The 22,307-nt window shown below is 40.0% G+C and overlaps 1 protein-coding gene and 1 long non-coding RNA gene across 2 annotated transcripts in view; one reads left to right on the top strand and one right to left on the bottom strand.

Moving 5' to 3' along the window:
* The window catches only part of LOC134478972 (large ribosomal subunit protein eL29-like), a 520,011-nt gene that overhangs the window by 1,189 nt on the left and 496,515 nt on the right, over positions 1–22,307 (top strand). The window lies entirely within an intron of this gene.
* Positions 37–7,785, bottom strand: LOC120102877 (uncharacterized). Its single transcript, XR_005504771.2, has 2 exons — positions 7,555–7,785; positions 37–7,309 (listed from the first exon to the last, which is right to left on the bottom strand). It is a non-coding gene; the product is annotated as an uncharacterized LOC120102877 (long non-coding RNA).

Here is a 22,307-nt window from a genome sequence, read left to right as displayed (position 1 = left end):
TATTTCTTTGTTTCTCATCTTGGGGATTTTAGAGTGTAATCGGTCTTTTTCTATTCTTGAGATTTTTCTGGGTCAGATGACCCTGTTTCTGTTGGAGGCCGTATCATCCCTGAGGTAGGAGCAGATGCTGAGTCATTGGCTCAGAGACAATGGCATTAGTTTTCATAAGTCCCTTCTCCTTTCATAAGCCAACCTTCAGAAGCCTCTGCTGAAGATTCCTCCCATTATCAGTAAGCAATCCAAGAGCAGAAGGAAATGGCTCTGTCCATGTGGGATCCTCTACGTTTCGTTGTGGGGTGGGATGGGACCAGCCAAGGGCTCCTGTCTGTGCCCTACTTCTTATAGTGTACTTTGTCAAGACACAGGCGCAGAGGAAATTCCACCATTGCAGGTCATTTGATTGCTGACTTAATTATTTGGATTTAACAATAAAATAAGAAAAGGATACATTGTATTAAAAAGGAAAAGGAGATAGCAACAACAAAATGAAAATGTTTGTTCCTTACATACCATACAGATGTTTGACACATCACTCAAGCACAGAACTTTTCTTATGTTCCTAACCAAATGTTTGATGACATCTTGTGCTCCTAGGAACAGTATAACGTAGAAACATATTTGGTGCTGAGAGAGTTTATTTGTTGCATGTCAATTTAGCAGCCCACAAGTGAGATAAACGTGCCCCTAATATTTATCCAAAGAATTATATCTCTAAAACATGCTCCACGGGCGCCTTTTCTGAGCTGCGTTGAGATAGACAGGCTCCATATTCACTTTGTGACATAAGAAATAATCAGCAACCACGTATGAAGAATCAAAAAGAAGCAAACAAGAAGAAAACAAAACCAAGCACACGGAAGATTTTGATCAACAAAATTTGGAAAGCTGTAACTGCAAAGAGTGATGGGGATGTGGAGAAGACCTGTAAGATGTGTTAAAAGGTAAAAGCAACAGAAAGGACACAGTGCACAGCTGCTTCTGATCTGCATAAATAAAAAGGAATCACCTCTGGGCCCTGTATGTTCCTGCGGAAGAAAATGATAGCAAGCTGTAATTGTTGAGCACCTTTGAAAAGAGAGTGGCTGGAGAGGAAAGCCACTCCCTTTCCGTTTGAACTCCTCCGGGTCTCATACACAGCTCATATTTAATATGTTTAAATGACCATAGGAGACACGTGGACTGTGGGTTTGTTTGCAGGCCAAGCTTTTGTTATATACATTTACAAAATATGTGCCTATACAATTTATTTTTTTATTCTACATTTTGAGATAATCGTATGTTCATATGCAACAGTGACAGCACGCACACTGTTTTGGGGAGGTTTATTTGTTGGTTTAGCCTTTTCAGTGTTGTTAGGTAAGTGACAGATAAAACTGTTTCAATGTATTAATGTCTTTGGATAAAGAAGCCAAGTTTTAAAAAAAAAAAAACAGTATTGCATTCAAACCTCACAGGCTGGGGAAGAAACTCTTAACATGACTGCAAGCACCTGGGAGCTTTTTAAAATTCAAAATGGTCAGTCCACACATCCTAATCACGAAATCAGAATGTATTGTAAGAAAAGGGAGTAAACATAGACACATGTTTTTACTTTCCAAATGGCTTCTGATAGGTGTTAGAGTTGAAAGCCAGTTTGGACTATGCTTCTCAACTTTCGACATACACAGGAACCACCCAGCATCTTGTTAAAACACTGATTCTGATGTCGTAGTTCTGAAGCAGGGTCTGAATTTGATATTCCTGAGAAGCTTCCGTTTGTGATGTTGTTGGCCATCTCTGAATGCAGTTGACGTACAAAAAAGGCAACACCCTGAGGCACTGTTTGATGAGACCTTAGAAACAAAGGTCTCTGTGTTTGGATAGAGCTGGGAAGTATGCATTGGTAGAGAATATAAGGTGGGTGGAAACAGAGTATAGTGAAGAGGGCTGGAGAACAGATAGTGGGCACATAGGTGGTTCTCAGGGTGACATTTGCTTTGTCCTTAAGAATATTATTGCCCACTGGAGCAAGTTTGCTAAATGTTAATGTTTTCTTCCTCAACTCTTACATACATGAACAGTTACAGAAGGAAGTTTAGATGTGTTCCCTCAGAAAGCATAACTGCCTGAATCATTTTGCAGCTCTGAACTGACCTGTCTTAGCCAGCACCTCTACACTGCAATGACTCCATATTCCTGGGATTTACGTTAAGGGCAATGACATCATGCTAACAAATGATAGCAAACATTTGTTGAGTTCCCAACAGATGCTGGGGACTTCCGCTTGTATTATCTCACTTAATTGATGACTCTATGAGCTAAGTAAGGTGTGAGTCCTTGTGTTAAAGTGGGAAAGCTGAAGATTCCCAGTATTTGATTTGTTTCCCAAAGGTCAGGTAGATACAAAACAATAGAGCTTGCTTCTGTTCGCTGATAGTCGTCACTTGGAGTTTAGAGTTCCTTCCAATGCAACTAGAAGACTCTGAACTTACAGAACTAGCGGACAGGCTAGGATTTGCTAAGAAATGAATGTTTGATGATATCAAGCGTTGGAGATTTGTATGTAGGTTATAAACATGGTTATGGAAAAGTTATTAAAAATATGATCTGAGGTGCAAAATCTAATCTTGAAAACTGCGAATGATTTGCTAATGAGCAATTCCAGTAAAATATTTATTAACAAAGACATATGAGCAGTTTGAGACTCTCATTTGTTATCTAGACAGCTCTTTGGCCTCAGAGCTTCCTAATAGCAAAAGCAATCTTCCATTTCCTACCCACTCACTGACTCTCACCTGGGTGAGAGATTAAAGTTTGTGCAAACTTGTCAGCATTCCTCTGAGAGACTCTCACACAGTTGTACCACAGGAGTAAAGAGAACATATGGATAACCATGTGTGAATATGTCAAGAGATGCTGGGCTTAGAAACGGACAATGTCATGTTAGTATCAGTGTAGAAAGAGAGGATGCAGAAACAGAATTCACCATGCATGGGAATAGAATGAAACAGATACACTTGCACATGAAGTAAGAGAGACATACGTTTGCTGTCTACCACCCATTTCTCTATCATAGCTTGACTGACTATGCCTTGGATTTTCCTAGAAGCTGATAAACGGTTGTGGGAAGTTTCTTGCTGAAACTCTCCCAAATTCCTTAGGGCATTGGGGACTCTAACTGCAGGGAGGCTGAGGGAGGATGTTATTAATAAAACTTCACTCACATTCATTCTGGGACCCAGAGAGTCCTTTCAGAAACTGATACTGGCCATTCAAACAAAAGTCCACTAGAGGCAACTATGCTATATTTCCCACAGAAGGCTCAAGAGTTCAAGGGTTGGTGTTCCCTGCTAGTGTCACTATTTAGGTGTGGTAAGATCATGAGGGCTTGGCCCTAATCAATAAGTTAATCCATTAATGGATTCATCACTTGATGATGGCTTCTAAGACATGGTGAACCTGGGAGGTAGACCAACATGGAGAAAGTACTTCCCTAGGAGCGTCCCCTGCAAGAGTACATGTTGTCCATGGATTTCATCAGTTTCTCAGTTTCCTTTCTGCCATGATTTGAATGGCCTTTACCATACCATATGCTCCTGCCTAATCATGGGCTTGAAGCAGTGGAGCCAGCCTACCATGGACTGAAAGGCCTGAAACTGTGAGCCAAAATAAATCGTTTCTCTTCCAAACTATTTTTCTGGGTAGCAGTCACAGGAATAAAAAGTGTACAGAAACTGCACAATTTTCTGTACTCTTACTTTAGTATAAATTAGATTGCATTGTTTTTAGCTTCCCACCATTTAAACATCATCTCTTGCTCAGCAGCTCCCAATGCTCACCTCAAGTTAGTACTCATTGTTTCAGCTTCGAAGGGACAAAATAATTATTTATTTTTAAGTTAATTGCTCAAAACGCATGTTTCTAGTTTGTGGTTGCTTTTGAAAGTATAATACTGCAGCCCATCTCCTCCAGTTCTTCTGTGATCTGAATCTGAGGTGACTGAAGCAGCTGGTTTTAGGCCAACCTATTTCACTCTTTATTCCCCATGACTGAAAATGGAGTAGTGACACATTTCTAGTCCTGGAGTGGGAAGACCACCATGGGCCAGTTACCTATCAAGATCATACAAAGTGATGTTAGGTACTGATGCACATGTAGTCTGTCTCTGTGTGTCTGTGTGTCTATTTCTTTATGTCTCTGTCTCTGTCTCTGTCTCTGTCTCTGTCTCTGTCTCTCTCTCTCTCTCTCTCTCTCTCTCTCTCTCTCTCTCTCTCTCTCCTTGTCCATGCTGAGAGCTGGTCATAATAGACTTGCCTACATAATGTTAGTAGTGGTTGTCAGATTCTTTTCAGCAATTACTCGGGACTCTCTTCCCCTTTCTCTCTGACCTCTTCCTTCCCTCTTATGGTGCTTCTTTGTCTCTGCTTCTCCTGGCCTTTGGGTTGGAGTGGTTTTATAAAGGTGATATACCCTTCGTGAATAGCTTCTGGCCTTGATAGCGGAAAACCATTGTATATCATCAAGGACATTGAGATAGAGATTGTCCCTTGTGTTTACAGCAATAATTCAACACCAGACAGACAAACAGAAGCAGAGGTGGGGCTTTAAGGAGAATTTAGTCCTCAAGACCAAAGACAGCCAGTGTTGTAGGATCTCTGGAAAAATGAAATTGAGTCCATGTGACAGAATAGGAGGTTCTTCTGTTTTTTTGTTTTTTGTTTTTTGTTTTTTGTTTTCTGATAATGAAAGAGGTCTTACAGCACAGGTCTGTAACCAGGCTCTTTGATTTCCATGCAGGAGGCAGGAAACAGGGCAAGCAGGACACATGATTACCAATACTTCTTTGGTAATATGCTCTCTTTTCAAGGTCAGATGAGAGAACTCAAGTATGTAAACTAGGAACTCACAGAGAGTGTCTCTAAGGGCCAGCTGTCAGTATCTGTGAAAGCTGAAAAGGCTTCTGCAAGGGACTATGGTGAGAACAGCAGCTGGATTTTCGTGTTTCATTTTGCAAAAGGGGGTTCCTCTCTGACTTTACCCTTCAGAACCCAGTACCTGGCACTAGCTTTTGGCCAAAAGGGGCCAGTCAATAAATTGGAATTCCAAATGGTTGTGCTGAAGATATTCTCAATGCAAAGGATGCTGGTGTGCAAAGAATTATTTGTGCTGCAATATCAGGGCCAACGTTCTAATTATTTATATCTAGAAATGTATAATGAAAATATTGAGGGACTCAGAGTTAGGCAGATCCTTGGCAGGCAGGCAGATAGAAAGATGGGTCATAAACAGATAGTGTAGATGGAAAACTCCTGACAGGAGACAAAGGCATAAAGGCCCATTCTTTTTCTCACCATCAAGTCTCCCCTTCCTATGGATCAGTGTGACAAATTCAAGGCTGGATCAGGACTTGTTTACCACAACGTTTGGGCCCCACAGCCTCCCTGTCTTTATCATGAAGGAAGACCCTTCAAGGATCCTTAAAACGCAGCCTTCAAAGGTGGTTAGATTTGGGGTTCCCAACTACTCTTCCTGCCCTTCAGAAGGTCTTTCTATGTGTATGCCTTGCTGTAAGTGTGGAGTGTGTATGTATTGTGATGTATATGTGCCTTGCTGTGTATGTATATGTGTAATGTGTGTGTGTGTGCCTTGCGCTCTCTCTCCTCTCTCTCTCTCTCTCTCTCTCTCTCTCTCTCTCTCTCTCTCTCTCGTTGTATGTATGTATTTGTGGTGTGTGTGTGTGTGTGTGTGTGTGTGTGTGTGTGTTTCCCTACTCCTAATAAAAGCCTGTTTTCACTGGTTGATTCTGCCTGCTGTGTCTGAGATTTTCATTGCTGCTATCTGTTGCACTTGAGGTTTTCCTGCCTTTTAGTTCTTTAACTGTCAGAGAAATTTAGCCTATCAAAATCCTTAAGTGCTAGCAGTATGATCTCGAGAAACCAGAGTGGCTAAAGGAAACATACTCTATCTCATCTGTAAGACTTGATTTCAGCCAAGCCTCACGTATCTTTTCTATCATCAAATAATAGGCTATTTCTGAGGATGTAAAAGTCTGAGTAAGAAGAAATTTGCCTTCAGATGATATAAATGTAATATGTGTCCCCCCCACCCCCACCCCACCTTTATTTAATCTTCTTGGTTTTAGCATGCCAAGATACATTGGTCAAATGCCAAGAATAAAATTCAATATGTAGTGCTTGCTATGAAAAACTAAATGCTGAAAATGATAGAAAAAGTACTTTCCAGCTCTCTCGTTTAGATCTCAGTGATGCAAAGGCACGGTGGGCCTCCTTAGCCCTTACTGGTCACAGCCATTTTCACCACTTATATATAAACTCTTAATCTTTCCATCTAGGTTACATAACTTTCCTCTTTACTAGCACAATTTCCCATCCTTCCGTTTTCATTACTTATTGTCACTTTCACAAGCAAACATCTGTGTTTCACTTTTATCATGTATGAGCGTCTTGTATGTCTGTGTAGTGAGTACCTCTATGTAGTACCTGTAGGGGCCGGTAGTGAGTGAGCATCTGGAGTTAGAGATGACTGTCAAGTAGGAGCTGGGAACTGGAGCTGGGTCGTCTGGCAACGCAGCCAGTGCTCCTAACCACTGAGCCATCTCTTCAGCCCCCTCAACATATGCGTTTTTGGAGGACACAGTTCAACCAAAGGGACAAAGATACTGTGTATCAATTAGCCAACAGCAGCCTCCAGGAAATGAAGTTCTCACTAAGGACAAATACAGCATGTGTCCTTTTTCCCAAATTAAATGAAATGACTGGAGCTAAAAACAGTCACTGCGTGATCCTAAAATAAAGGCCAGGTGAGCCAAGGAAATGTCAGTTCCTACACAGTAGATTCCAAAATTAATTGGTGGACATTTACCTCAAGATTCCTTTTATGCAAAATTAATAAGCCTTAATTAATTCAGGTCCTTCTAATCTTTAGGTTTTAATTCTCACAATGTTAAGAAGTGAATCCAGGGATTCATGCATTTCAAATGCTATACCATGCTCTACACCGGTAGTTCTCACTTAAGTCTCTTGAGTGAGGTGTTTTATTATTTGTTGCTAGTTTAACTCTCACCTAATATAGTTTGTATAATAGAGATTTTGAAAACATCAACTATGAAAACATCATGTCTCCTTCAGTTAATTTCCCCACAGAAAACAGAATTCACCTTCCAATGTTTCAAGTACGAAGAATTTAAAGGAGACACCCAGACAAAAGAGGAAAACAAGAATCACGCTTAAAATCAAATGGGCAGGTGGAGCGAGTGAGTTATCTTACCTAGTAAGAGGTGAAATTACAGGGAAGTGAGTTGCAGGCCCAGCTTCTCTCCACAAAGTCAAAGCCAGTCAGAGGAGGAAAGAAAACAGAAAAGGGGGAAGAAGAAAAGTTAGTGAGAGAAAGGACTGAAGGAGCTGAAGGGCAGGGTAGGGGAATGTCAGGGCAGGGAGGCCGAAATGGGAGTGGTTGGGTGGAGGAACACCCTCAAAGAAGAACGGGGAGGGGGGCTACGGATCAGAACCTGGGAAAAGGGATAACATTTGAAATGCAAATAAAAAATATCCTTACAAGAAGAAAAGAAAAGCTGTAGCAGCTCTCTTCCTTCCTCAACACCTGCTAGAGCCTCAGGCTCCAAGCACAGCTGGAAGCTTTGGGTAGGAAATGAGGAAGGTGGAGTTCATGACCTTCAATCTCTCCGGGAAAGGGCAAGGCAGAGAAAGCAGAGGTGAAGCTTGGGAAGGAAGAGGGAAAATGCAAAACCACCAACACAGGGTCCTGGAGAGCTGAGCTTCATTTTGACTTTCCTTCTCAGTTACTGCTGATATCATACAGGCAGGCTCACACTCTTCTCTGATGTCACAGACCTTTAACATTCAGTGCGGAAACCTATGACTTAAATCTAACCATGCGTTGGAAATGAGCCAAAATGAATGGACCAAGTACGGGACTCTTAAAACAAACAAACAAAAACTACTGATCATAAAATATATATTGTGGGCTAGAAATGAATATAATCTTTATAATGAATAATTATATTCATTATATGAGTAATTGTATTAGAAGGAAGTCTATATGTGGGTGGTAGCACTTTTTAAAGCTCTTCTGATTTGGGACACATTTTACTTTCTTCTTTCCTTCCTCCTTCTTTCCTTCCTTCTTCCTTCCAGTCACTGAGAACTTAAAGCCTGCCCATATAACATATTTCCTTCAACAAGGTCACACCCACTCCAAAAGGACCACTCTCTTTATGGACTTATGGGGGACATTTTTATTTAAACCATCATATTCCACTCCCCTTTTTGAAGGGTTGTGAAAGGACTTTAGAACTTTGGGCTAGGAAAGCCACTGAGTGTTTAGAGCTCAGTGACATTCTAAAGGAGGCTAGATGACAAGACTGTGGAAACGGGGCTGAAGATGGAGGTCTGGATTGTGACATCTCAGAGGGGCGGGGTTTAAAGATTCCATCAGGGCGATTTGCTATTTTGAATTAAGAATCTGTAGTTCTGGTTTTCTGGGGTCAGTGAATCAGCTGTGATTAACAAGTTACCAGAACTACTAAAGTGAAACTTTTGCTTTCCTGGGATGCTTGATACTGGTCATCTGGAGGTGAGAATTTAGCAGTTATTTTAGAAATAACTTTTTATTGATTCTTTGTTAATTTCTCATCATCCACATTAATCCCACTCCTTTCCTCATCCCTATATGAGCTGCCCTTGCAACTCCTTACTGAAAACTAAAAATAAATTTAAAGAAAGAAAAGAAAAGGAAACAAGTACAAACCAACCAACCAATAAACAAACAAACCATCTCATCACGGAAGCTAGAAAGTGTGACTGTGTGTCCCACAGTACATCACCTTGCCCAAACATCTTTACTTGTAAATGTTCATTATAATGAGTCGTTAGTCTGGTTTGAGGCCTCTGGCTTCTGCTACACTGGATCCTTGCCTGGATTCCTCTCCAATATCCTGTTGTTGCCCTGTGTCATGGAGCTGCTGCAGCTTTGGAACTGCAGAACCAGCCCCTTCATGCACTCTAGCAGTCCATAGGTGGGGTAGATGTTGGGATGGGCCCACTCAAAGCCCTGGATCTGGACCTGGGTGGTAGCGGGTGGGTCAGGCTACAACTCTCCTGCACCCACACCACTAGGGTGAGCTCTCTTGCAATGCCTTGGCTAACCCACCCAATACAGCATCCAGTGAGAGTCAGGGATAGCTCCTGCTCTCATGCCTTCTGAGCTGGCTCTGCCAGGATGCCCAAGCTAGAGTTGGGACCCAACCTCCAGCCTTAGGCAGGCAGCAAAGTGGAATATTTCTGCCTCAATTCCATATTTCTTCTATAGGACCAGGAAGGGGAGAAGCCAGCTCTCCTGTTGCGGTACTCTTGGGGCTAGCTATCTCATGATGCCTATGAAGGGTGGGGCCCGCTCTGGATAGCCCTCAATTATCAACATGGTCCCACATAGCAGCCCAGATCAGGGACATCTGCATAGCTTTTGGTGGTAATAGACCCCCGCTGCTGCAGGGCCTCAGACTCAGACATGGCCCTCGGCAGTAGCATGGATCAGGATGTTGCTGTGGCCTTAGGTGTCTTTGTTACTTACTTACATCAGGCAGTTACTTTCTTACTACTCTTAAGTCTCTAGTTACTCCTGTTTTCATTGAGCACACAATATTCTTCTTCTCTTTCTCCCATCTCTTCCCCACTTACTTGCTCATCTTAGGAGCGTCTGGGGCCTCTGGGTGTCTGGGGTCATCACCTGAATGCTATGTCCCACCCATGCCATGTGGCACTGGGTTAGGGTTGTCTCAAGCTCGCTCTGCCTAACTCTGTTTGTGCCACACGCTTAATTGTAATTTTAAAAAGAGACTGACATCATTAAGGTAAAATCTTCTGGGAGGTGTTTCTGAGATGACAGAGAAGCTGTGTTCCAGAGGCAGCCATAGTTGTACCTCGTGTTGACAGCCGGACTTGGTAATGTATTAAGAGTTACCAGGCAGTATTGGTGTACTAGAGAGAACTGGCCTTGTCCACTGCTGACTGCAGCATCAGGTGAGCTAGCCAGGGCAGTGCTAGAGAACTTACCCTGGTGGTGTGGGTGCAGGAGAACTGGTAGGCTGAGGAGCAACACGACCACCCAGGCCCAGATTCAGGGCTTAGAGTTGGCTCACTCTAACATCTGCCCCATCTGTTGAGAACATGAAGGGGCTGGTACTGCAGATCCAAAGCTACAGGCTTTCCATGACACAGGGTAACAATAAGACATCTGAGAGGAGTCCCAGTGAAGATCCAGTATTGATAGTGTAGCAGAAACTGGAGGCCTCGAACCAGGCAATGACTCATTGCAATGAACATTTCCAAGTAAAAACTTGTGAACAAAAGGGTGTACTGTGTGACACACTACAGCTTCCATGACAAGATGATTTTTTTGTTTGTTCTTTATAAATTCTTTTCTTTTTTCTTTTTCGGGGGTGGCGTTGCAAAGGCAGGTGCGTAGAGATGGGGAGATGAGTGGGATTGGGGTGCATGATACAGAATTCATAAAGAATCAATAAAAAGTAAAAAAAAAAATAAAAACATAGTCAAAGAGGTGTTCTGGGTCCTTAGTGCTTCTCTCATACCCTTTGGCTTCTCAGACTTCCCTTCTGAAAAGGCAAAAAGAACTCCGATTTGTGGTTTACATTTTTAAGTACTAACCCTTGAACAGAGCATGGAACAGGTGCTGTCAGTTGGCCTGACTGAAAGTTCACAGTTATTCCTTTCATAAATGTATGTTTTAGGTGGTCACAATTTGGAAACAACCAAGGATCAAAAAGAAAATTTAAAATCTTGAATAATTATTTAGCCATTTTTCATGGATTTAAATATCTCATATGTAATAGGGTAACAGTGGACATTGGCATCAGTCTGGATGTTCCTCAGAAAACTCGACATTGTACTACCTGAGGACCCAGCTATACCACTGCTGGGCATATACCCAAAAGATGCTCCTACAGGACACATGCTCCACTATGTTCATAGCAGCCTTATTTATAATAGCCAGAAGCTGGAAAGAACCCAGATGTCCTTCAACAGAGGAATGGATACAGAAAATGTGGTACATTTACACAGTGGAGTACTACTGAGCTATTAAAAACAATGACTTCATGAAACTCACAGGCAAATGGATGGAACTAGAAAATATCCTGAGTGAGGTAACCTAATAACAAAAGAACACACATGATAGATATTCATTGATAAGTAGATATTAGCCCCAAACCTCAGAATACCCAAGATACAATTTACAGACTACATGAAGCTCAAGAAGAAGAAAGACAAAAGTATGGATGCTTCAGTCCTTCTTAGAAGGGGGAACAAAATAATCACAGGAGGAAATACAGAGACAAAGTGTGGAGCAGAGACTGAAGGAAAGGCCATCTGGAGACTGCCACACATGAGGATCCATCCCACATGCAGTCACCAAACCCAGTCACTATTGGGGATACCAAGAGGTACATGTTGACAGGAGCCTGACATAGCTGTCTTTTGAGAGGCTCTGCCAGAGCATGACAAATACAGAGGCGGATGCTCATAGCCAACTATTGGACTGAAAACTCCCCAAAGAAGGAGTTAGAGAAAGGACTGAGATAGCTGAGGGGGTTGCAACCCCACAGGAAGACCAACCAGACACCCCAGAGCTCCCAGGGACTAAACCACCAACCAAAGAGTACACATAGGGACCCATGGCTCCAACAGCTTATGTGCTGGAAGATGGGTCTTGTTGGGCATCAATGGGAGGAGAGGTCCTTGGTCCTGTCAAGGCTGATGTACCAGTATAGGGGAATGCCAGGGCAGGGAGGTGGGAGGAAGTGGGTGGGTTGGCGGTAGAGCACCATCATGGAGGTAGGGGGTGGGGAGATGGACTGGAGGGTTTTTGGAGGGGAACTGGGAATGGGGATAACATTTGGAATGTAACCGAAGAAACTATCCAATAAAAGAAAAGAAAAAACAAGAGAATAAAACAGACATTGACCCAGCTCTGAAGATTCATGGTCTAACACAGGATGGAATCCTAACTGTGGAACTCCAAGAACTTTATATGCTGAGATAAAAATCAGAGGATCATTTAGAGAACATAAAGCACATGGATGTAAGCCTGTATACCTGCCACTTACAGCCTGTAATCTCTATGAATTCTACTTTATGAATTCCAGTCACTTAGTCTTACAAAGGAATATTATTATTTTATCATTGCTGTTTGGTTTCTCCTGGGTTTTTGTTTGTTTGTTTGTTTGTTTGTTTGTTTGTTTTCTTACTATTTCTTTGAACATTTCATACAATGTATTTTAATCATATTCACCCTCCCTCCAGCAAGTGTCCCCTACCATATAGGTTTGTTTATTATCTTATTTTCTCATTTTAAAAATAATCTAACTAAAGGTTTTTCCATTAATTTATTTATTCACTTTACATATTGATCACAGTCACCTTCACCTCCCAGTGCTCCTCTCACATAGCCCTTCCCTCTCTCCCTGCTCCCGTTCTACTCTGAGAAGAGGGAGGCTCCCCTGGATACAAACCCATCCCAGCACATCAAGTGCAGGACTGGGCACATCCTTTCCCACTGAGGCCAAGCAAGGCAGCTCAGTTAGGGGAACAGATCCACAGGAAGGCAACAGATTCAGGATCAACCTCCCTCACCCTGCTCCAGTCATTGGGGGCCCCACATGAAAACCAACCTATATGTCTACTACATATTTGTGTGAGGTGTGGGCTAGGTTCAGCCCATGTATGCTCTTTGGTTAGTGGTTCAGTCTCTGAGAGCCCCCAAGGGTCCAGGTTAGTTGACTCTCTTGGTCCTTCTTCTTCCTGTGGAGTTCCTAGTCCCTCCAGGTCCCTCAATCCTTTCCCCACCTCTTCCATAAGACTCCCTGAACTCTGTCTAATATTTGGCCATGCGCCTTAGCACCTGTTTGATTCAGCTGCTATAGCTGGGTAGAGCCTCTCACAGAACAGTTATGCTAGGCTCCTGTCTGTAAGCATAACAGAGTATCATTAATAGTGTCAGGAATTATTTCTTGCCCATGGAATGGGTCTCAATTTGGGCTGCTCATTGGTTGTCCATTCCCTCAGTATCTCCTCCATCCTTGTCCCAGCACTTCTTGTAAGCAGGAAAATTTTTGGGTCGAAGATTTTGTGGGTGGGTTGGTATCTTTATCTATTCAATGGGCTCCATGTCTAGCTACATCCCCCTAATGCTAAGACTCTTGGCCAGTGTCACCCTCACTGACTCCATAGAGCCTTCCCCAGCCTAGGTCTCTGGCACATCCTAGGTATGCCCCTCCACAACAAGTCACCAATTTCCATTCACTCTCATGGCCCTCTCTCCTCTGCTTTCCCTACACTTGAGTCCCCCACCTCCTGCCCCTCACTCTCCTCTCTCCCACCCAGTTCCCTCCCTCCATTCATCTTTGATGACTATTTTATTTCCCCCTCTGAGTATGATTCAATCACAATTCCTTGGGCCGTCTTTGTTATTTAGTTTTGTTGGATCTGTTTACTATAGTGTGAGTATCCTGTACTATATGGCCAATAACCACACAAGTGAGTGCATATCATGGGTTACCTCACTCAGGATGATAGTTTCTACGTGTATCCATTCCCCTGTAATTTTCACAATGTCCTTGGTTTTAATAGCTAAGTAGTATTTGATTGTGTAAATGAATCACATTTTCTTTATCCATTCTTTGATTGAGGGAATCTCAATTAATTCCAGTTTCTAACTATTATAAACAAAGTTGCTATGAACATAGTGAAGCAGGTATCTTTGTGTTATAGGAGAGCATCTCTTGGGTATATGACCAAGAGTGGTATAGCTGAATCTTGAGGTAGAACTATTCCCACTTGTCTAAGAAACTGCTGGAGTTCAAGAGTCATTGCACAAGTTTGCACTCACACCAGCAATGGAGGGGTATTCTCCATTTTCCACATCCTTGCCTCTTGAATTTTTGATCTTAGCCATTCCGATTGGTATAAAATAGAATCTCAGAGTCATTTGGATTTGCATTTCATTGATGACTAAAGACTAAACATTTCTTTAAGTTTCTTGGCCATTAGAGATTTCTCTACTGAGATTTCTATGTTTAGCTCTATACCCCATTTTTCAATAGGGTTATTTGCTTTGTTGGTGTCTAACTTCTTGAGTTCTTTATATGTTTTGGATATTAGTCCTTTGTCAGATGTAGGGTTGGTGAAGATCCTTTCCCAATCTGTAGGGATGTCATTTTATTCCATTGACAGTGTCCTTTGCCTTATAGAAGCTTTTTAGTTTCATGACGTACAATTTATTGTTGCTCTTAGTGCTGGAGGTATGGGTGTTCTGTTCAGGAAGTTGTCTCTGTACCAATTCGTTCAGTAGTATTCCCCACTCTTTCTTCTATTAGATGTAGTGTATACAGTTTTAATTTGAGGTCTTTGATCCACTTGGACTTGAGTTTTTTCAGGTATCTATTTGCATTCCTCTACATGAAGACATCCAGTGAGACCAGCCCCATTTGTTGAAGGTGCTTTCTTTTTCCATTGTTTAGTTTTGCCTTCTTTGTCAAAAATCAAGTGTCCAAATGTGTGTGGGTCTATTTCTGTGTCTTTCACTCAATTCCATTGATCAATCTGTCTGTTTTAATACCAATACCAGTACCAGTTTTTATTACTATTGCTCTGTAGTAGAGCTTGAAATCAGGGATGGTGCTACCTCTAGAAGGCCTTTTATTATACAGAATTGTTTCAGCTATGCTGTTATTTTTTCCATATAAAGTTGAGAATTGTTCTCTCAAGTCCTGTAAAAAATTGTGTTGGAATTTTGATGAGGATTGCATTGGTCTATAGATTGGTTTTGGTAAGATGGCCATTTTACTATACTAATCCTTCTGATCTAGGTGCATGAGGTATTTTTCCATCTTTGAATATTAACTTCAGTTTCTTTCTTCAAAACTCGAAGTTCTTGTCACACAGGTCTTGGTATGAGGTATATCAAGATCCTTTATATTATTTATGACTATTGTGCATTATGTTGTTTTCTTGATTTTTTTTCCTCAGTCCATTTAGCTTTTGTATAAGGACTACTCTTTTTTTTTTTTCTTCTCTTTTGAGTCTCTGTTGAGAAGTCGGGGGTAATTCTGATAGGTCTGACTTTATATGTTACTTGGTCTTTCCCCCTTACAGATTTTAATATTCTATCTGTGGTCTGTACAGTTAATGTTTTGAATATTATGTGGAGGATTTTCTTTTCTGATCCATTCTATTTAGTACTCTGTAAACTTCTTGTACATTTATAGACATCTCTTTCTTTAGGTTTGGGAAATTTTCCTCCATGATTTTGTTGAAGATGTTTTCTAGGTCTTGGAGCTGGGAATCATGCCTTGGTTCTATTTCTATTATTCTAAGGTTTGGTCTTTTCATAGTGTCCCAGATTTCTTGGATGTTTTGTGCTAGAAATTTTTTAGATTTGGCATTTTTGACTGTTGTATCAATTTCTTCTAGTGTGTCTTCCATGCCTGAGATTCTATCTTTCATCTCTTGTGTTGTGTTGGTGTTACTTGAGTCTGTATCTCCTGGTCTCTTTTCTAGGTTTTTCATTTTCAGGATCGCCTCAGTTTGTGTTTTCTTTATTTCTTTTATTTCTGTTTTCAGGTCTTGAACTTTTTTTTTTTCATTTCCTTCACCTGTTTGCTTTTTTCCTTTTGTTTCTTTATATTTATTCTTTATATTTCCTCTTTTTTTTAAGATTTATTTATTTTATAAATGTGAGTATACTGTAGCTATCTTCACATACACCAGAGGAGGGCAACAGATCCCATTACAGATGGTTGTGAGCCACCATGTGGTTGCTGGGATTTGAACTCAGGACCTCTGGAAAAGCAGTCAGTGCTCTTAACCACTGAGCCATTTCTCCAGCCCCATCTCTTTAAAGGTCTCTACCTGTTTGAGCGTATTTTTTTCTGTATTTTAAAAGGATTTATTTGTTTCCTCTTTCATGTCCTCTATTATCTTCATAAGATTAAATTTAAGGCCCTTTTCTTGAGCTTTAGGTGTGTTAGGATACTCAGGGGTTGCTATAGTAGGACAGCTGGATTCTGGTGGGGTCATAGAGACCTGGCTTTTGTTGATTATGTTCTTATACTGGCCTTTAGCCATCTAGTTGTCACAGATGCTGATCATGGAGGCCACGATGGCAGCAGGCCTCCAGGGATGTAGGTAAAACTGGTGGTCTGTGATGGCTGCAGGCCTCTGAGATTGCAGATAGAGGTGTGGACTGGAAGTTGAAGCACAGAGGGGACAGGGTAGACTTCAGTGCTTCTGGGCATGCTGGGGGACCCAGTAGGCAGGGGATTGAGGCTGGGGTGTAGGGAGTCTCACCTGGTTGTCCCAGATATCAAAAGGCCCCCAAGGATGCAGGCAGAGCTGTGACCTAGGAAACGGGGCGCAGATCCTGGACTGTAGGTAGAGCAGAAGACAGAGTAGGGAAGGGATTGAGTAGACCTCACAGCTGCTAGACTGTCCTGACTGATCTCATTTTTTGTTTTAATTAAACATTATTTTTATACATTTTGATCATATATCCCAATTCATTCTAAATCCTTGCTAGCTTTACAACCAACTTCATGTTCTTTCTTTCTCTTTCAAAGAACAACAAAAACACAGTAAGTAAGACACACAAATAAAAAGCCACACAGAAGAAACCAAACCAAACCAAACCAAACATGGAATTTTCCTGTTTTGCCAGTTACTCCTAGGCTAAGGACCTGCTCTGGAGTGTGGTTGATATACTCAGCGGTACTTCATTGAGAGGAAACTGATTTTCCCTTTGGTGTCAAGTATCAGTTGCAAATAGCTTCTTGGTCCCTGTCTCTGTGCTGGGACTTAATCAGGATCGAACTTGGTCAGGTCTTGTGCATCCTGTAAGTCTCTTTGAGTCATTCTATTTGTTTTTTATCCCACTGCTTCCTAGGTTCATTGTAACGCAGACAGACTAGTGTGTTTGTAGTCACAATGAGACAGTTTTCATTAGATACTCTGTTAACAGCTGTCCGGAAGGATTTCATACAGGAAAGTACCTCTGAAATGACTCGAGAAAGAAGTCTAATTTTAGGCTAGAGTGAATACACTTGCAAGAGAAAAAATTATGAGAGAGAAGTTATCAGAATAAAGATGCTTGGTGAAATAGAAATGTTTTGAATGGTCCAGAGCTCATATCACCTGGAAAAAGGTAGAAGATACATCATTTACAGGGATGGAAGATAGCTAGATAATGCCCAGCTCTGTATGACATGCAAAGAGATTTGGACTTGATCCATGCTATAGTACAGAAAGGAAGAGATTTAATCAAGGAGTCATGTGGGAAAGTTGGATTCAGGCAGTTGTATAGAAACACACTGAGGCAGGAAACAACGGACAATGAGCAAAGCAGTTAAAAGACAGCAGTAGTGTTCAGATAATGGATGGTAATATCCTGAAAGCGTTAGCTGTAGATGGAGGGGAAGTCAAGATACTAAAGATTTTAGAAGGGACAATACCAGAGATTTAGCGATCCATTGCATTTGTCAGGTGATTAAAGAATAAAAGTATAGGCTGACTCAGAGAAATGTCCACAATATAGAAAAAGGGAATTCTTCCAGATAAGTTAAGGGGCAACAATTCCAAATATTATAACCATTTGTTTCCACCATATGTATCCCCAGGTGAATAATAGTTTTCCTTACTGAGCAAGAATGTACCAGACTCAAGATTGGTAAGCACATTATTGATTTTTAAAGGACTATAGTTAATTCTGGGCCTAACCATTCATGGAAGTTAAGGCAAAAAACATGAGACAGATTGAAACTAGCAGTTACAATAAAGACAACTGGAGCTAGTTGAAGGGAATCTACCTCCATGATGAACTTTAAGTTCGTTTCTACTTCCAGAGATTCAAACCTTTTACAGCAATAGATTTTAGTCCTACATGCAGCCAGCACTCTGGAATTTAATTAGGCAATTTCATTAATTCTAGGAGGGAAAGTACATCTTCTGCAGCTAACAGTCACTGCATGTACTTTGAAGCAGAACATTGAAAGATAATGCCTGCAACTTTTGTATGATTTTGGAAAATCTTAACATCATACTGGGAGAGCATCCAACTATCCCAGAACAGTGACTTGTAATTCCAGTTTAGAGCACTCTATTTCTGTACCTATGAGTGTCTCCTCTCATACACATCCATTTTCCTTCTTAGGACACTTGTCACTATTGGCATTACTTATCCAAGGAAACATCTAGAACAAGTGAGCATGTCACTTGGTGTAGGAATAGATGGAAAATGTTAGCTTACCTTTAAGTTTTGAAATTGCAAAATAGGATGAGATGGTCTCTTTCAAAGAACATTTTGATTTTACCTATTAAATATGATTTCATCAATTAATATTTTAATTTATACGGATAACCGTTGAGATGGTAACTGAGAGTAGGAATTGTTTAAGCAATATATTGCAGATAAAGATAACAGTGTTGGACAGATATATGTAGAGTTTTTTTTAAACACTAGTTCGCTATTAAAAGTTAAAAATGAGGGGTTGGGGATTTAGCTCAGTGGTAGAGCGCTTGCCTAGCAAGCACAAGGCCCTGGGTTCGGTTCTCAGCTCCAAAAACAAAAAAACAAAACAAAAAAAAGTTAAAAATAACCATAAAAGTATTGGTCAATTTTTGACATTATAAAATATCAATGGAATAAAATGCTAACATCTTGTTTCTCAAGCATCACCTAAATATTTGTGAGATCATTATAGATTTTGAAAAGATTAAAAAGGATTTTGTAAACCATTCAAGGGTTTATTCTACCTAAATTTGGAGGAAATATTATTTTTCTTTAGCTAACATAAGATTTGATTTTTTATTCAAATTCTAATATTTTCTTCCAATATTTTCTTCCAATTCCATTAGGAGAAGCAGTTAAAAATACTTTAAATGTAGATCCTAGAGTTTTTAATATTTAAGGACTTTACAGATGACAGAGTTTGAACTTGAATTACAATATTCAGGATGGAGGTTTTGATTATTCATGTCAATAATAACAGGTTATGTCTCCCAGAGCTTCTCAAATTGTTCCATTTTACTAAAATTCTGAGTCTTCTCTCAAGCTCAAATGATCATTCATGTGTACATATATTTTCTGTGCTGCCTCATTCAATCCCTTGTCCTACAAAAAAACTTAGTGGGGATTTAACTTCCCTATAAAATATCAATATTGCTTACTCTAAAGGGCACCCAGAGTAAAACCTTGAGTCTACAAAAATGCTGTGAGATACTAAAAGAAAGAGAAATCGTTATGAAAATGGTGTTAAGGGAAAAGAATACAATAAAATCAGAGGAGCATGGGAGGGTATAGGTATAACTGAGTAAAGTTAATTAAGAAGAAAGAATACATAACAAATAACAATAGGATGCAGATTACAGAATATATGAAAATGAAATGTTAATGCAACTAACTTTAGTTAAAATTTTTTATTATACAGTAATTAATGAACAATCATTTTGGCTTATGTTAATGGTTGTAAGCAATCATGAATTATCCTAAATTATAGGTTATGGCTATTGTTATTGGTTCTCCCATATAACTTGATGATAACGTGATAAGATCAGATTGCTGAAGGTACCACTTTCTGGAGTCAAAGGATGTGAAAAAGTCAAGTAAGTGGCATCCTGGAAACTTCATCTCTACTGGTTAATTTTTAAGGTGTGGTTGGAATGTTTGATTTATGATACTAGGAAAGAAAAGTATTCAATAATCTTACCTATATGTAAACCCTGTCAGCTATAATAATGACTAGTCTGGCAGTGTAATAGTGACATAAAGTAACATAATGTAACCAACCACTACAAGATTAAACTTAAAGTCTGCCATGTAGAAGGAAACCAGGCCTGGTATGGTTAACTGGGCCAAAACCCCTGACTAACTGTAGTATCTTAAGGTAGAACTTAATATTACTATTCTGCAAATAGTGTTAACCTGTCTCAAAAGTTCTTATATCCATAGATTATTGCACTTTGTTGAAGGCCAGCTTTGACGGGTCAGGGTAAACTGAGGAAGAATATAGAATTGGTGATTGATCACTCAGCAGACTTTTATTAGAAGGAACAAAACTTGATTCTCTGGGGATGGTGAAGTACTCCCATTGCTAGAGAGAAACTCTTTTGGGGTGATGAGTGACTTTGGGGGGGGCTGGCACAAAAAGGGGGGAAAGAATCACTTACACTCACACACAGACACACACACAGACACACACACACACACACACACACACACACACACACACACACACAGACTGGGTAGATGAAGCAAGCTTAAATAAGTTTCAACAACTTTATTTTTTTTCCAAACAGTTGATATATCCCAGCAAAATCTTTCAAGCAGCATAGAAAATACATGACTACTTGTACTTTTCTTTTAGTGAATGATTATTTAAAAAAACCCAGTATGTTCCCCAATATCTTTATATGAAAAACATTATATGTATTAAAGACAAAGAAAGAAAAATCATTTCTGAGAACCCACAAACATTTGTAACTAAGCAACATGTTATAGATTAACAAAGTATAAGCAAGCATGATAATTTTCTTAGCCAGTGTCTCTTTACTGGCAAACTTCAGTTTGTAGTTACAAAGAAAGGATCAATTATTTTATTATTTATCTTAAAAAGTAATCTTATAAAAATCTTTTTAAAAATCACAAATCTAAATTTTTATATAAAATCAATCATTCATTTTTACTTTAAATCCTGAGTGAATATCTACTTATTAACTTTTTTTATTAAATTATATCAGGAAGCTGAGAGCAAAAATGGATACGGTAAATTAATCATCACTTTGATTCACCAACCCAGCTTTATCAAGAGAGTCGAATCAGTCAGTGCTAGTTAGGCTGCCATTGTTCTTGTCCCCTGACCTTAAAAAAGGCAAAAACAAAATTAGAAAAACAGAAAACACAACAAACAAAGACCCTTGCTCAACTACTAAAGAGTGTGTCATTCTGAAGTTCAAATTGTTCACTAACATCTTTTACATCAGAGCTACTGACAAAAACATCTTAATCTGACTTTACTAATAATCTACATTTCCAAATTCTTCCTAAGGGTGGTGATCATTGCTAACAATCTATATCTCTATGTTCTTTCCAAGGGTGGTGATTGAATCAGCTCCAGCAGCAATGCTTGGAAAGGATTAAACACTGTTTTTGTGAGTGTCAATGGTACTTCCCAGTCAGGGGATGGAAGGCCCCTTAGAGTTTTCACACATCACATAGATTAGGAAGGACATGAAGGCCAAGAGGACAACAAGCAGAGCAATGCTTCATAACAGCATGAAGTCCTTAGGAGGTTTTGATTTTTGTTTGTTTATTTGTTGGTTTGTACTTATAAAGTTAAGATAGAAAAGTGCTGAGAATAGGGGAAGGATTGTAGGCAAGGGAATAGGGTGTGAAATACATATGCACGAAGAAAAGTATCAATAACAAAGTAGTCAGGAAGGGATGTGTGAGAATTATTTTCACACATAATATTATTTTACCCTTAAATTTTTTGTTTTGCTTTGTAACTTTCATGAATAGAAAGCAAAAAAAGAGTATCTTGATAATATTAGAAAATTATTTTCTAAAGATTTTATTTATTTTACGTGTGTGTGTGTGTGTGTGTGTGTGTGTGTATTGACATGTGTGCATATGTTCATGGTTGGATGTCTACATAACCACAAAAACAAGAACAGAGTATCAGACCTCCTGGACTGTTGGTGCAGGTGATTATGGGCTGCCTGACATGAGAACTGAAATTGAGTCATCTGGAAGAGCAGGAAGTGCTTTAAACCACTACAACATCTTTCCAGTGCCCTGTTTGAAATATGTTTTAAAGGGCAACTCCAAAGAATAACAACTCAGTCACTTTATCACTAAAGAGTATGCCCAGTAGATGTTCATTTATCTCTGAACCTTTACAAATTCCTTGTATTTGACTACTTGTGGGGGTACTTTGTAGACTTAGATTTTTCTAAACCTACTTTATTTAGGGTTCTTGAATACTTCAACTTTTCTTCTAACTTATCATCGAGAGGTTGAGGAGAAAGAGAGTTAATAGGAAAAGGGTTTGTGAATCTGTTTAGACATAGTTCTTTTGGGAAATTCCACTCTTCATTGTCAGGACTGGTAAACAATCCAGTCCAATAGCAAACACCAAACAAGTATCAGTAGCAGTGGCTCAATCCAGCAGAAACTGCAAGGCTCCACCGATTCGGCACGGAGTCAATGGAAGAGGCAAGAATCAC

This window comes from Rattus norvegicus, chromosome 5, assembly GCF_036323735.1.
Source record: "Rattus norvegicus strain BN/NHsdMcwi chromosome 5, GRCr8, whole genome shotgun sequence".
Classification (NCBI taxonomy): Eukaryota; Metazoa; Chordata; class Mammalia; order Rodentia; family Muridae; genus Rattus; species Rattus norvegicus.
Note: the sequence above shows the minus strand (reverse complement) of the source record. Positions and strands in the feature narration are given on the sequence as shown.